This window comes from Neovison vison, chromosome 11 (genome assembly GCF_020171115.1).
Source record: "Neovison vison isolate M4711 chromosome 11, ASM_NN_V1, whole genome shotgun sequence".
Classification (NCBI taxonomy): Eukaryota; Metazoa; Chordata; class Mammalia; order Carnivora; family Mustelidae; genus Neogale; species Neogale vison.
The window spans coordinates 197,460,751-197,477,483 of record NC_058101.1 but is presented as its reverse complement, the minus strand read 5'-3'; the positions used below and the strand labels follow the sequence as shown (position 1 = coordinate 197,477,483).

General features: G+C 41.2%; 1 long non-coding RNA gene across 1 annotated transcript; it reads left to right on the top strand.

Annotated features, from left to right (window-relative positions):
* The first annotated feature begins 1,027 nt into the window (after positions 1-1,027).
* Positions 1,028-16,039, top strand: LOC122889141. Its single transcript, XR_006380820.1, has 4 exons — positions 1,028-1,086; positions 1,224-1,391; positions 13,985-14,080; positions 16,009-16,039. It is a non-coding gene; the product is annotated as an uncharacterized LOC122889141 (long non-coding RNA).
* The last annotated feature ends 694 nt before the right edge of the window (positions 16,040-16,733 follow it).

Sequence of the window (16,733 nt, the reverse complement as noted above, 5' to 3'; positions counted from 1 at the left end):
TTACTTGTGAGTTTTAGCTAGTTTTTTCCATAGAACTTCAAAAAAGAAGGCACTGATGAATGTGTCTTATATTTTAGACTACATTCTTTTAAGAATCTTTAAACCTATATCTCTTTAAATTACATGGAAGATAATTTTTTTCCTACAGATAAATGCCATGGAGCTTCTCCTAATCTTTTATTTTATCAAAACATTCATCTTTTAAAACCCATTTGTGTTTTTTTTTAAGATTTTATTTATTTATTTGACAGACAGAGATCACAAGTAGGCAGAGAGGCAGGCAGAAAGAGAGGAAGGGAAGCAGGCTCCCCGCTGAGCAGAGAGCCCGATGCGGGGCTCGATCCTAGGACCCTGGGATCATGACCTGAGCCGAAGACAGAGGCTTTAACCCACTGAGCCACCCAGGCACACTGTCCCATTTGTGTTTTTATCCTAACAGTTCAATAGTGACTCTCCAAATGAACATATATGAACAAGCTTATAATGTGTATCCAGATAGGTAGCTATTAATAAATGATACATCCCATGATCATTAATATTTCAATAACCTTTTGCTTTGATTCACATCATGGCTTAAATATGCTATTTGAAAGCAAATAAGAATTAAGAGAAATCCATAACAACTAAAAGATCTTGTCTAATTATAAATTTTCATTTCACTTATATGCAAATTTCAGTTACTATATTCTTAGCAATCAAATTCAAATTCTTAGATCTCAAACATGAATGAGGACTAAGAAAAATATCAAACTTCTATGTTAAATTTGTTCTTCCTGCATCTCGTCTTTCTGGCACTTTCATATTTAGTCATCACATTTCCTTTTCTGCTTGCTCAGTTTCCACATACAACCAGATCAGCAGAAGGGGAGGGAAAACATCTCATTTGAGGGCAGTGAAGGAAAGAATCTCTCTTTATCCATCCGTCTCTCTCTCCCTCTCTCCTACATGCACGCACGTGTGAGTACGCGCGCATGCGCGCGCACACACACACACACACACACAGTAGAGGAGGGTTCTCTGCGTGCAAATGCTCATTTGGAATTCAGAATGTATTTTACCACAGAAATAATAAGAAACTCTAACAATGTAAGTAATACAGTTTACCTTCATTGTGGGTTAAATGAAGAATTTGTAGGCTGGCTTTGGAAGCCAGTTTGACTACACTACATAAGGGAAATTTCCAGTCTGAAATCTTAACAGCTGTTTTCCAAGGACGTTGTTAGATTACTTTGGATTGTGTGGGTCTGGGACTGCCTGCCCTCTGCAGGGCTGTGCTTGGCGATTTGGAAGAGAAGAGGAGGAAGGAGTCCTGGTTCCTGACCTCAAGGCATTTGCAGGTTCCACTGGGAGACAGGGCCTGCAATGAAATTGTTACTTCATCCCAGAAACAGGTTGGTGGCTCCACTCCCAGATATCATTTTAATACATTTATTTGCCTGTTTGTTTAGCAAACAAGTTCAGTGTATTTCTTGACTCTATATTTGCTCCTTACATAATGTTTTCTAATATAAGCATTACGTGATTATACTAGAATATTAGAGCAATACAGGCCTATTTTGTAGTGACAGAATTGGAAAGCACCTGAATGTCTATCGATAACTAAATGATTGAATAAATCGTGGTTGATCTATTCTATGGGATGTTACACACAAATAAAAAGAACACATTAAGACTTTCTGTTGAGCTAGAAAGGAGACCAGGGTGTTTTTTTTTTTAATTTTTTAAATTTTTTTATAAACATATAATGTATTATTAGCCCCAGGGGTACAGGTCTGTGAATCGCCAGGTTTACACACTTCACAGCACTCACCATAGCACATACCCTCCCCAATGTCCATAACATCACCGCCCTCTTCCTACCACCTTCCCCCCCCCCCCCCCCGGCCACCCTCAGTTTGTTTTGTGACATTAAGAGTCTCTTATGGTTTGTCTCCCTCCCGATCGCATCTTGTTTCATTTATTCTTTTCCTACCCCTCACACCCCCCACGTTGCATCTCCACTTCCTCATATCAGGGAGATCATATGATAGTTGTCTTTCTCCGATTAACTTATTTCACTAAGCATAATACCCTCTAGTTCCACAGGATGTATTTTAAAGAGAAAATGACGATGCAAAGAGCTGTTCATATTATGATCCTACTTTTGCAAAGACAACAAAAAAGTGTTTGAATTTAAAAAGGATACAGGTATATATACAAAGCTATTAATATTGGACAAGTGGGTTACTAATTTTTTTTATTTATCTCTGTTTTGAGAAAAAAATGATATTTTAAAAATGAAAATCTGGAAATACAGAGCAGATTTAAGGGAAAAAGTAAAATCACTTTGATTTCTGATTTTTATTTTGTTAGGGTAGTGTGTGTATGGGAGAGAGAGACAGAGAAAGAGAGAACAAGTCTGGATAATTGATTATTAATAAGTAGATTTTTCTTGACTGTCCACTATGTTTATGTCACTTCAAGGGCCTTCTGGCAAAAGTGCTTTAATCCAAAGCCACCAGCAGACCCAGAGTGGAAACGCCTCTAAGCAGGCCGGCATTTCAGTTCCCTTTGGGATCTGCCTACTCTCCCTGTGGGAATGGCCCATCTTAGCCTGTTCTGTACATCTCTCCTACCTAAAGAGAAAGGAATACTTTCCTAAAGTGTAAAACTGTGGGAATAAGGGGTGTTATTCTCACACCAGTATGAGCCCTCACACCAGTATGGTTCTCTGCTTCATACTGATGAATTTTCCAACATCGTCTTAAAGAACCAACATGACTTCCAACCAGGCAAGCTGCATGTACTCACAGGAAGGAAGCGAGCAGATAATGGAGTCCGGTCAGATAACTACGTTTTAAGAAAATGCTGTATACAAATCTCTGCTCACCATTACCTATAAGCCCATGACACAAGTTCAGTGAGCTCTGAAAAAGGAGTAGCTTAGTCCAGTATTCTCTTTATTTCTTCTGAAGAATTATTCACCAGGAGGTAGATAACCATTATATCAACATGACACTTTCATCAGTGCAAAACTGAACAATTCCAGACGGTAAACAACAAAGCATGGCCAGGACTTCCAAAGGAAAAGCTAGTAGGCTTCCCTAAGGTGGTAGGATTTGAGCTGTATCTTAAAGAATAGGTTAAAAATAGAGTAACTAAAAATATATATTTGTGTGTGTGATTAATAGCCAGCATTAAAAAGCCTTGAGAGAAGCTTTCAGACTTTGAAATGTCCTCTCATCCCACAGAGAACACTCATCTAACAAACTCATCTGGTCCTATAGTCCAAGCTAGTTCTGTATTTAAGCCAAAGAAATTTTGTCAAATTATACATTAAATGTATTGGTAGGGTTAGGAACTAACTTCTTCCATTAAAAATTAGAGATGGGGGTGGGGAGAAAGATTCCTAGATCCAACATGTGGAAGAAATAAACGTCTGTTTACTATGATCTCTAACACAGATCTTTAGCCTCTAAAACTATAGATGGAAAACTATTTCCCTGCGATACTTTAACTGATTCCTTGGGAATGAAAGAAAAGTTACAGTCACCAGATGGTGCCTGTAGATGTGAATTTCTTGGATCCTCTTAGGGCACGCAGCGATGGGCAGCTGACACTATGATGGTGATGAACCTATTCATGGTCATGGTCAGGATGTACTGAAGAGTTGTCTCAGCTTACTTATCAACTCAGCATTCCACTCACAAGTGGCTTTGATTACAAATCTGTGTCTGATCCATGATACCAAACAGCTGGTGGAAACTTAATACCTTTTGTCTAGATGTTTAGCTTGTGGTCATGTAGGCAAAACACCTGTGCACTAACCTAGTATTTCATCCAGATGTTTGATGGTGTGTGCCTATGACCCTTTCACTATATACTTTATTTCTTCCTGTTAGCCAGTATAAAGCCCAGATTAGATTAAAGTTCAATTTATCTCCAAGTTTATGGTTTAATTAAACAAAAAACAAAGGAATGCTAAGAATCCACATATGGTGAGCCATGTTTTCTGCTATAAAAAATGTGAGAGACTCTTGAGTTCAGAATAACAGAGTAATCACATAATCCACCCAAACAACTTTTGTCAAAATTCACCAACCAAGAAATTTCAGGGATAACAGATAACAAAAATGTATATCAATCATTAGGAAGCTAAATGATGTCCATACCCACAATATATGGAAATAGATTTTAGAAAGAGGAATAACAGCAAGGGGCAAAGGCTGAGCAAAGAGAAAGAAAGTCAAATCCTAACACCTTGGAGGGATAGCTGTGAGAAGTGGGCTAATTTTCCACACAGGACCCAGAAAAGACACAGGAATAGGAAATACTGGGAAGGGGGCAACAGGATTAAATTAAGTCTATCTAAGGAACAGTTAGATCCTTACAGTTCTCCACCTTTTCTAATTCCCAAGCAGTTTGTTGACTTCTTCTTCCCCTTCAAATACTGAAATGGGCAGAGGTAGAGTTCCTTCCAAAGTCAGTGAATCAAGGTAGTCTGTTTGCTAAACAGTGAAATCCCCATCTCCCTTCCAGTCTCAGACCCAGAACACCGCCAACATCCAGAATCAAATTCCTAGACTAGAGATTAGAGGGTGTTACCCCAGAGGAGATACTGGCCAACACTATTTGGAGAGCCTCAGTAGAAAACCAACTGGTCCCCCCAAGTTTGCCTCAGTGAAAATAACCAGCTCCTGTTCAAAGAGCTTCTGGTTGGGTCAGCTTTTTGGTGCCTTAATCTTAAGAGTGAACACCTTAACATAACCACAGTGAAAACAAAAAGAATAAAGAATTTCTGCAACAAAGATGATGCAGGAAAGAAAACATTAAAAAAAAAGTTCATTAACATCATTAAAGATATGAGAAAAGATACTGCATCTATAAATTAGGAACAAAAAAATATAAAAAGGAACCAGTGGAGAACAAGAAAAAGTTCCTAGAAATCAAAAATAAAACAGAATGTTTAAAATTCTATAGAATAATTGGAAGACAAGGTCAAGTAAATCTTACATAAAGTTTAATAAAATAATAAAATAAGAGAAAAGGAAAATAGGAAAAATGAATTCCTCCCAAGACATCCAATATCTAGAAGAAATTCCAGAAAAATGATAATTAAGATAACAGTGGAGAGAAAATTAGTAAAAGCATAAGAAAATACCTCGGGACATTTTGAGGAACATGATTTTCCAAATATAAAAGGTATATTTGACGAGCACCGTGTGGGAAGGAAGATACTTGATGATCTATACAAGGATTATCATCACAACGAAGAACCAAAAAGACAGTTTGGCAATGAAAAAGTAACAAGGACTATACCTGACCTCCTGCAGTAAGCAGCTAGAAACCTGGACAAAACATGGAACAACTTGTTTCAGGCATTGATTAGAATCCTTGAGAAAAAAGGAAAAAATAAGCCAGCGCTGTGCTCTCTGTTCGAGGCAATTTCCACACTGTGGTTGCAGTGATGGGGTGGGAGGAGGGGAACCAAACAGAACCAAGAAAGGGAGTGAAGAAACAAATATGATAGGTCAGAGAGGCCGAGGGCCTGGGAGTTGGGAGGCAGAGCTCTCAAATAAAGGTAGTTATAGGGGCTACCTATAACTGAGTGGCTCAGTGGGTTAAAGCCTCTGCCTTGGGCTCAGGCCATGGTCTCAGGGTCCTGGGATTGAGCCCTGCATCGGGTTGAGCCCTGCATCGGGCTCTCTGCTCATCAGAGAGCCTGCTTCCGCCCCCCCCACCCCGCCCCCTCCTGCCTCTCTGCCTACTTCTGATCTCTGTCTGCCAAATAAATAAATAAAATCTTAAAAAAAAAAAGAGGTAGTTATATAGAAAAAAGATTCAGAAATGTGTATGGTCCCCTTTAGTGTTTGCTGACTCCTGAACCAGGCATGTGGAAACTAGTACTTCAAAATGCTGGACAAAGAATGCCTGGCAAATTAAATGTTCCCAGAGCTCACACAGACCTTGAAATTGAACATTCAACCCCCAACAGGCAGAATGAAGAGGACTTACTGATCATCCAAGGCATTTATGCCTCTCAGGTAGGGCTGAACAATCCTGGGAGTAAAGGCTACTTTCAGTATGTCTTAGCAAAGCTTAAAAACAGACCTTAAAGGGATAAAGCTGATATGGAAGTAAAACTACCTGCTCAAACAAAGCCAAAAACTCATTACGGTAAGACAAAAATCAAACAAAATCCAGACATTCAACAACATAAAACACACAGTGCTTAAAATCTAATAAAAAATTACTAAATATGACAAGAAGTTAAGAAAATGTGACCCATAATTAAGGGGGGGGGTGTCAAGCAATAGGAACAGACACAAACAAAAGCCACAGATGATGGACTAACAGACAAGGATTTTTTTTTAAAGCTATTAGAACTGTGGACACATTGAAAGGAAAATAAGAGCTCAGTGAGGAAATACATGGAAGATATCAAAAAGAACCAAATAGTGAAATTTCTAAGATGCAGATGTACACCATCTGAAAAGAAAGTTTAACTAGATGAAACCACACCCAGATCTTGGCTTCTCCAATAGGAGATCACCAAGTCTCCTTGGTGATCAAAATTACTATCATTGCTCATAAGTCATGTGGATAGCATATATCCTTAATATGATGTGATGAGAAAGGCACTTTACCTCTGTGGTCTTCTTCCCCCAAACCCATAATTCCAGGCGGCAGACAAAAAAAAGTCCCCCAAAATGTTCACCTTTCAAAGCCTAGAGCCTGTGAATATGTTACCTATGGCAAAACAGACTTTACAGATGAGATTAAGGATATAGTCTTTGAGATGGAGAGATAATCCTGCATTATCTGACTAAACACAATCAAATTGCATGAGTCCTTAAAAGTAGAGACCCTCTACTGGCTTTGTGGTCAATAGAGGGAGAGAGAGAGAAAGATGTGACAGTGGAAAAAGCATCAGAGAGATGGAAGGGTCAGAGAGAACTCCTAGGTTTGTAGATGGAGAATAAAACTACCAGCCAAGAAATTGTAGATGGCCTCTAGCTGCAAAATACAAGGACACAGAATCTCCTGAGAGGTGCCAGAAAGGATCACAGCCACGTTGACACCTTGATTTTGGCCCAGTGAGACTCATGTCAGACTTCTGACATACAGAATCATAAGAAATAAATTTGTGCTATTTAAGCCACTAAGTTTGGAGTAATTTGTTACCTCAGCAATGAAAAATAAGTCTAATCGTGAAAAAAAATCAGACAAACCTACACTGAAAGACATCCCACAAGATATCTCCCCCAAACTATCAAGATCATCAGAAAACAAAGTCTGAAAAACTCACAACCTAGAGGAACCTACGGAGACATGATGACTACATGTAATGTGGTATCCTAGATGGGAAAAAGGATGTTGGGTAAAAACTAAGGAAATGTGAATAAAGTATGGACTTTAGTTAATAGTAATGAATTGACGGTTCATTATTTGTAACAAAGGTACCACAGTAATGTAAAGAGTTAAGAATAAAGGAAAAAATATCATGTAGAGAAGAACAAAAACAAAGAATACAGCAGACTTCTCATCAGAATTTTGCAAGCCCAGAAGACAATGGAATGGTACTAATTAATAATCTGATTGATGAATTCAATTTAAAAAGCAGCACAATGCAAAAAAGCATAATTAAACAAGTGGAATTATAAAAAGCTTCTGCACAGCAAAAGAAATCATCAACAAAATGAAAAGGCAACCTATTGAAATGGGAGAAAATAATTGCCAATCTTGTATCCTGTAAGGGGCTAATATCCAAAATATATAAAGAACTCCTGTAACTCAAAAGAAAAAAAATCAAACAATCAGATTAAAAAATAGGCAGAAGATCTAAATGCATATTTTTCCAAGGAAAATATGCAGATGGCCATCAGACGCATGAAAAAATTTCTCTACATCATTAATCATCAGGGAAATGCAAATCAAAACCACAATGAGATATCACCTCATACCTGTGAGAATGGTTAGTATCAAAAAAACAAGAGATAACAAGTGTTGGCAAGGATATGGAGAAAATGGAACCCTTGTGCACTGCTGGAAATGGAAAATGGTACAGCTGCTATGCAAAACAGTATAGAGATGTCTCAAAAAATTAAAAATAGAACTATTATAAGATGCTGGAATTCCACTTCTGGGAATTTATCTGAAAAAAATTAAAAAACTAAACTCAAAAAGATATGTGCACCCTCATGCTCATTGCAGCATTATTCATAATAGCCAAGATATGGAAACAACCTAAGTGTTTTTTCAATGGTTGGATAAGAAAATTATGGTATATATACAATGGAATGCTATTTATCCATAAAAGAGAATGAAATCCTGCTATCTGAAAATCTATGGATGGACTTCAAGGGCATTATCTTAAGTGAAGTAAGTCAGACAGAGAAGAAGAAATACTGCATGATCTCTCCGTATGTGGAGTCCAAAGCAAAACAAAACAAAACAAGACAAGCTCATAGATAACAGAACAAATTGGTGATAGCCAGAGGCAAGGCACGGGCAGTGGGAGACAGAGGTGAACTGTTCTTTGTTTTCTTGTTTAAATAAATGGACTTTGTATTTTATTCTTTTTTAAGGTTTTATTTATTTGTTTGACAGGAAGAAAGAGATGGTGAGAGAGGGAACACAAGGGGGAATGGGAAAGGGAGAAGCAGGCTTGCCGCTGAGCGGGGAGCCCCATGCGGGGCTCCATCCCAGCATCCTGGGATCGTGACCTGAGCCAAAGGCAGATGCTTAACGACTGAGCCACTCATGTGCCCCAATAAGTGGACATTTTTAAAACCAGAAAATGGAAATTAAAGTTTTTTTTTTTTAATGATATTGTAAAACGACAAGAAGAAAATATCTTGGAGTGGATAAAATTAAAGTCTTGGAAGTCACTGAAGAAAAAAATTAATAAAATTTAACTACACATAAATATTTTTACATTCAACATGAAAAAACAAAGTAATAAGACAAATAGCAAACTGAAAACAAATATTTGCAACATATATAACAAGGTCATGATTTCTATGAAATAAAAAAATAAATAAGATTTATTCCTAAGTCTACTTATATAAAGACCAAAACTCCAATAGAAAAAAGGACAAGTACATAAACAAAGGGAGATATTTCATAGAAAAAAATGGGTACTAGACATTTTATAAAGATATTTGATGGCAGCTATTATGAAATAAATGATCCTTAAAATAAGAATTTTTTTAAAAGATTTTATTCACCTATTTGACAGACAGAGATCACAAGTAGGCAGAGAGGCAGGCAGAGAGAAAGGAGGAAGCAGGCCCCCCGCTGAGCAGAGCCCCCCCCCCAGCCACATGGGGCTCGATTCCAGGACCCTGGGATCATGACCCGAGCCAAAGGCAGAGACTTTAAACCACTGAGCCACCCAGGCGCCCAAAATAAGAATTTTTAATAAATGATTTCTGGCAAAGATCAAAAAGCCTGATAGGAAATAATTTTTCTGCAAGTTCAAGGGAAAGAGATGCTCTCATACACCTGTTGTAGAACAGAAAATGGGTGCAACCCCTTGGGAGGGCAACTTGACAATATGTATCTTAATGTAAACTTCCCATGCCCTTAACCCAGCGTTTCTGGATATTCATTGTATTGCTAGTTTAGTAGATATAAGCTTAGGCACCTGGTATTCATTGCAGCATTGTTGTTCTTATAAAACTGTGTAAATAATTCAAAATTTTAAAAATAAGAAGCTCTGTAGTGGACGCAAAACTTAGAATTTAGTTTAAAAGATAAGATTTGGGGCGCGTGGGTGGCTCGGTGGGGCCTCTGCCTTCGGCTCGGGTTGTGGTTTCCGGGTCCTGGGATCGAATCCCGCAGCAGGCTCTCTGCTCAGCGGGGACCCTGCTTCCTCCTCTCTCTCTGCCTGCCTCTCTGCCTACTTGTGATTTCTCTGTGTGTGTTAAATAAATAAAAATCTTTAAAAAAAAAAAAAGACAAGATTTACATACTGGAATCAATTAGAAAATAATCCTAGGGCAATGTATCCGCTTGCACATTGTACGTAGACAAATTATGCTGCTGATCCCCCAAAGTAACTTTTTTAAAAAAGTACAGAGTCCACCATTGTCATGGGTTAAATAGTGCCACCCCCCAAAGACATATTCATGTCCTGACACCCAGAATGTGTGAATATGATCTTATCAGAGACTGGGCCTTTGTTCAGGGTTAAGTTCAGGAAATTGAAATAAGATCATTCAGGATTATTCTGGGGGGCCTAAATCTAAAGACAGGTGTCCTTAGGAGAGACAGAAGAGGAGAAGACACACTGATAGAACAGAAAGTGTCAGGAAGACAAAGGCAGAGAGAGACTGCACAGGGGATACTTGCAGCTCCAGAAACAGAAAAAAGAAAAAGGAAGGATTGTCCTCCAGAACCTTTGGAGGTCAAGAACTATGGTCGTTTTTATGTTTTTGCTATATATATATAACGTTACTAACTACTGATTAACCACCACTACCTTTCAAAGTCCACAAAATCAAATAGATGTAAGATCCTTAACCCTACAATATATGTCCCCATTATTTCGCTGAACACCCAGATTCTGGGGGTTGCATAGAATTTCATCATACCACATCTCAATTTCATGGGCCCATGTGGTCCCGTATGGGGTTCTGGGTGCTTTGTCCCCTTTCCAAGTCGATCAGTTGTCACTCTCAGACAAATGTCTGACCTTGGTGTTTTTTTTCCATCTTTATTCCTATTCAACGCCAGGAGAGATCAAGTGAGTGGGAGAAAATGGAATGGCACATAAAGATTAGTTTTTGCTTTGTTTTTTTTTTTCTCTCTATGATTACAAATAATTTTAAAAAATCTTTTTGCTATATTAATACCTCCAGTGAAGACAACTAAACAGATTAAATGTGTTTTCAGAGGAACAATAAGGCCAGTGATCTTGATAAACCCTAGTCAGTGCACACATTTTAGCTATTTCACAGGGCTCAGTAAGAATAATGAATGCACAACCTTGAGCGCCCCTGCCACACACACAGGTATCCTGTCCCAGACTCATTAACAAAACTTAAACACTCACTTTAATGATATTATCTGACCTATTTTTCATAGAATGACCCATTTTTCTAAAAGACTTAGACCAAACCAATATTCCCAGGTTTGGGACCACCAAAGAAGGAAGGAAGCGGACAGAACTAACATTTACCGAGTGGATGTTACGTGACAGGCTCTCTTCTAGATGCTTACCCACACTATCACCCCGAGAGCTCATTCCCTTTGAGGTTCAGGCTCTAATTCCATTTCAGTGTTTTATCATCTCTGCCTGGTCGGCTGGAGGAGGCTTCTACTTTGGTTTCCTGACAGCCCATTCTGGACTCGGATGCACCAGAGTGTGATTAAAATAGATCGCGTCGCTTTCCTGCCTAAGCCCCTTCAGGCACTTGCCATAGCAATTAGGATGAAATCCACACTCCTTTCAATGGCCTACAAAACCTCGGCTTGTGGTCTGGCCCGCACCCTACTTAGTTAGCTCTGTCTCCCTTCATCTGGGACGACTCTCTTCCCCACTCACTCCCGAAGTCTCGGCTTGGGGCTCAGTCAGTACAGGGAGGCCACAGGCAAAGAGCTGACCACCAGTCTCTGAGAGGTCCCTGAGCTCAGAATGGTTTTTCACATTTGTAAAAAGTTGGAAAGAACCAGAGAAAGAACACGATTTGGTGACCCGGGGAAATGACAAGCAATTCAAACATCAGGGGCCATAAATAAAGTTTTATTGGAACCCAGCCATGCTCATTCGTGTATCCATTATTCAGGGAGGGCTTTGTGCTACAAAGAGCTGAGTAGTTGGAACGAAGACTGAGCAGCTCACAAAAGCTTGAAATCTCTACTAGGTGGTCCCTTGGCAAGAGAAGTTTGCTGGACCCTGCTTTACTCACACTGGTCTCCTTTCTGTTTCTGAGACTCGCCCCGTGCATTTTTTCCGCGGGGCTTTCTATTTCCTGTTCCCTCCTCCTGGAATGTTCTCCAGCTCTCCGAGTGGTTAGTGTATTCTCCTAGGGTCTCATTATCATGGACAAAACTAGCAGAAAGTCACGTACTGTGAGATTGTATCTCTCTCCTGTGAAAGGGTCAGACTCCGATCCCCGGATAAAGGATTGGATTTCAGATTCTTCCTTTCCTATCTGGCAGCAGCAAGGAAACAAGAAGATTTTTGGAGGCCAAGTTTGGCTCTGAACTGCACTGACCTGGTGATTCCCTCTGCAACCGGTGGGAATGGGTGTCCCTTGCCAGTCGCACTCAGGACTCTAAGAAGCTGGAGGAGAGACAGCGTGTCCCATCTTCCAGACTCGAGGGAACAAAGAAAGCTTCAGACACTCTTCTCATGCTGTTTCAGCCACATCTCAGTCCCATTAGAGCCAGCATAGCAGGTGCACAGCCCAGAATTCTTAGTGTAATCTGCGAACATGGGAATGCAAAGGAGGATGAGGTTTCTATGATTATAGCACACTGGTACACGGAAGACAGTAGCCCTCAGTATAAAAGGTAAATACATTCAGTCTGCGGTGTCATCCAAGTGCACAGATCTTGGATCAGGAGACCGCCTCTCCCCCTATCAGCGCCAGGATCATGCCATTTGTTGACCCACTGAGTCAGCTTCCTGTTCTGTAAAATACCAACTTGCTTAATCCCCTTTCAGATTCCTAAGGATCAAATGAGAAAACATTTGTAGAACTGCTTCTGCAAACTAAGTCTTAAAGAAAAAGTATTTCACGAGCCCTGTTGGAATGCTATAAAACAAGAGAAACATATTCTGCTTAATAAAGCCCACTGTGACAACTCCCACAATTTTGTGCATATTTTAAGACTTTTTAATTAAATTGGTATGTGCTTAAAAGTTATTTTGTTCTGAAAATAGGTAAAGAAGGGGCACCTGCGTGGTGCAATCAGCCGAGCATCTGATTCTGGATTTCGGCTCATGATCTCCCGGTGGTGAGATTGAGCCCCATGTCGGGCTCCATGCTCAGTTCGGAGTCTGCATGAGATCCCCTCTCCCCCACTCCCTCCGCCTCCCCCCGCCCCCCTTCATGCTTTCTCTCTCTCTCAAATAAATAAATGAATCTTTCTAAAAATAGATAAAGGAAAGATACAGAGAAGATTCTAGGGGTTGTCAGCTTAAAATGCAAGTACATTCAGTGAGATGCAGGAGGCAGCCTGTCTGAGGTGAGGCGAGGACAGGAGATTCTGAAAAAGAAAGCCACAGAGATAACAGATCAAGGTCAAGTGAGAGGGAGAAATGTACGGTACCTCCTCTTGCATTCATGTGGCAGTTTTAATTTAAAAACAGTATATTTCTCAGGGTGCCTGGGTGGCTCAGCGGGTTAAGCCTCTGCCTTTGGCTCAGGTCATGATCTCAGGGTCCTGGGATCGAGCCCCACATCAGGCTCTCTGATCAGCAGGAAGCCCGCTTCCTCCTCTCTCTCTGCCTGCCTCTCTGCCTCCTTGTGATCTGTCTGTCAAATAAATAAATAAAATCGTTAAAAAACAACAAAAAACCCAATATATTTCTCAAAGCAATTGGGTGAATGGGGTGTGCTTCAGGAAGTGTTGCCATATAAGTGAGCAGTACACAGTGCCACGGGGAGCATTCTGACGGAGCCCTCTGAGGGAAAGTGTGAATTGGAAAATAGAGGAACATGCAATAAATCTGTAGTCAGTGGGGACAGCTCTGGGCCAAGAGCTTGTTTTAACATCCACCAATATGTCTGTTACAACCTGAAAGAGGGCCCCATCCCTGGGGTCCAGAGACGCGGGTCCAAGTGAACGCTCTAGTGCCTGCTGGCCATATGAAGTTGCTCTCTGGGAGCCAGCTTTCTCATCTGCGAAATTGGGACAGTATGCTGTATCTTTCAGGGTGGTTGTGGGTAGAGATAAGCGTGCAAAGCCGCTTGCACTTTATGCTATGCAAAGAGAAGCCGTTGGGGCCGTTCAAACTGGCCAGGCCTATAACTACGCTTTGTTCAAACAGCTCCGTCTTCACCGGTTTGCAAAAGATACCAATGTCACAGCATAGCCAACACTAGAAGCTGACAAGTCGTACCTGGGGTCCTGGAGATGATTCACGGTAAGAGCCCTGTGGGAATAGACAGAACCCAGGGGCCAACATCGCAGTGTGGATCTTCACGTGACTCAAGAGTCTAGAGTCCAGGATGTGACAGATCAAACGAGGCCAAAGCCACAGACCTAGAGAAGCAACCCTCACTGTGGGTTAGAAGGAAAGCCAAAGCCTGAGCCAGAAAAGCTGAACGGAGCACCAGTTTGGATAAGTAAGAATAGGAAGCAGAAAGTAGGCCAGGACTCAGGAGAGTCCTGAGCATGGCGTACATATGCATGGTTGACATGGGATGTCCGTGCTAGGGTGTGGCAGGAGGCTCTTTCTTCCATGCCACTGGGGAGCTAGCTGAACTGCCACAGCTTCTGAGATGGACCCTTGCCCAGCTGTCTGTCATACCCTAGCAGCTTCCCCAGCTCTGCTCTTGTTCTCTCACCTGTAAAGAACAAGAGAACAGAGCAGGGAACAGAGATTGGTCCAGGTAAGAGGTTGCTAATGCTGGCCAGCAAGTGTAGGTGAGCAAGGAAACTCCAGGCCCGTAGCAGTCTAGAAGGTCTCCTTGGTACAGATGGAAGGAGCGTTTCCGTGCATCAAAGGCCAATCTCCTTGCCCACCTACAGAACCAAATCCCTCAGCACAGAACTCTACAGAAACTCACCAATTGCCTTTGAAGACATGGAGGTGGTGACAGACCAGCTTCATAGACCTGGGGTCCAGGGTGGGTGGCCTCTTCTCCACCTCATGTCCACCTTCCCTTCCTGACCACCAGCCCCAGCTGGCAGATGAGATCACCACGCAGTAGTTCAATATTCCCAGTCAATGTATAGAAGATGAAAGACAATTTAGGATTACCCATAATGTATAAAACAATGGCGTGTACAAAAGATGATTACTGGACCTTGTGTAATCTTTCGTTACAAATGTACTTCGTGAATTTTCAAGAAAATCTAGCATGTAGCATTTATCAAACTTTATTGTACTAATAGAAAAATGTTATGGGCTTCCCAATTCATGTGTTGAAGCCTGAGCTGCTAGTACCCCAGAATGTGACCATATTTGGAGACAGCACCTTCAAAGGGGCAATTAAGTTCAAGTGGAGTCATCAGAGTGGGCCCTAACACAATGTCTTTATAAAAAGAGGACATTAGGACATAGACAGAGATACCAAACAGGTCCAGGCACAGAGAGATGACAGTGTGAACACACAGCAAGAAGGTAGTTAAAAGCCAAGGAGAGAGGCCTCAGAAGAGACCAACCTTGCCAACACCTTGGCCTCAGACTTCCAGCCTCCAGAGCTGTGAGAAATTACATTTCTGTTATTGAACCCACCCCCAATGTGGTACTTGGCTGTGGTAGCCCTAGCAAACTAAGGCAGAAAACCCGTTAATATCTTAATGTCCAGTTTGGGATATGCTGGAATAGATGAATAATCGTTTCAATACGATTTTATTAAAATTTATGGTGGATATTTATTCATTTTTATGCATCAGTTACCTAGTAGCCCTGGTTTATAAGCACTAACTTAGCCTTTGTGTGAGTTCTTTGCACTGGACCTGCACAAATGCCCCATGTGGTAGACTCTGCCATGACAGACAAACTCAGTCCGTTCTCGGGCTGTGCTCCTAATCCCTAGCCGAGGCCTATGGGACCGTGTTGGCTTTGTACCAATATGGTTAAGCCGGGACCATGTTTCCGGGAAATCAGGGGGCAACCTTTGGAAGGCGGAAGTGACGCGGCAGCCATGATTGAAGCAGAAGGTCGGTGTGGGTGGCAGCTCGCGCACCATGCAGTGCCTCTGCTGGCTCTCCGCTTCTCCAGTTTCTCTGAATCCTGGCTAGGTCTGTAAATAACTCCATGACGAAGTGCACCAGCTCTTTTGCAGGTCTGCTGCATCATCGAAGTCTCAGGAAAGGCATCAAAGCCCAGTGTGGGACCTACAGGTCCCTTCTCTTTTCACAGGTTCCGGTCCTCTCCTGCGCTCCTCGTGGCTCCACTTCGCATCCGTCTTCCCCTCCTGAAGCTAGCCCAGCCTGCTGACTTCAGACCCGCGTCTTGACGCGGGGACAACAGATTGCACAGACTGCTTAACCAGCTTCCATAATCATGTACATTCTAATCCCTACAATAAACTCCTTGTTTCACTCAAAGTGGTTTTGCTTCTCCAATCAAACTTTAATTGATACAGATTTTGGAACCAGAGTGAGGGCTGCTGTAATAAAAACCTAAAACATATGCACTGGCTTTGGGACTGGCCTTGAAAAGTCTGTCAGCAAAGACTTAAATAAACATGAGGAAAATATTATTGGAATCTGAAAGAAAGGAGACATTTTTATGGAGTGGCTTAGGGAAGTTTAGCAACATTGACACCCACGGTAACTTGGAAAGTAGAAAACGCACCAATGAATTGTGTGATCTGGCAGAGGAAATTTCCAGGCAAAGTGTTGAAAGTGCCACCTGGCCTCTTCCAGCTGCCTACAATAAAATGAGGGAGTTATAAAGATAAGCTAAAGAACAAACAATTAATTATAAAGGTGACAGGACTTGCTGAGTCTGAAAACAAAATGGCTTCTCGTTCCCAGATGGCAAACAAATCTAAAATTAAGAGGTGGCTTCTGGATCTGGTTCCAGTAAAAATGGAGCAAGCAGATTCCATAGTCTCTCTCCC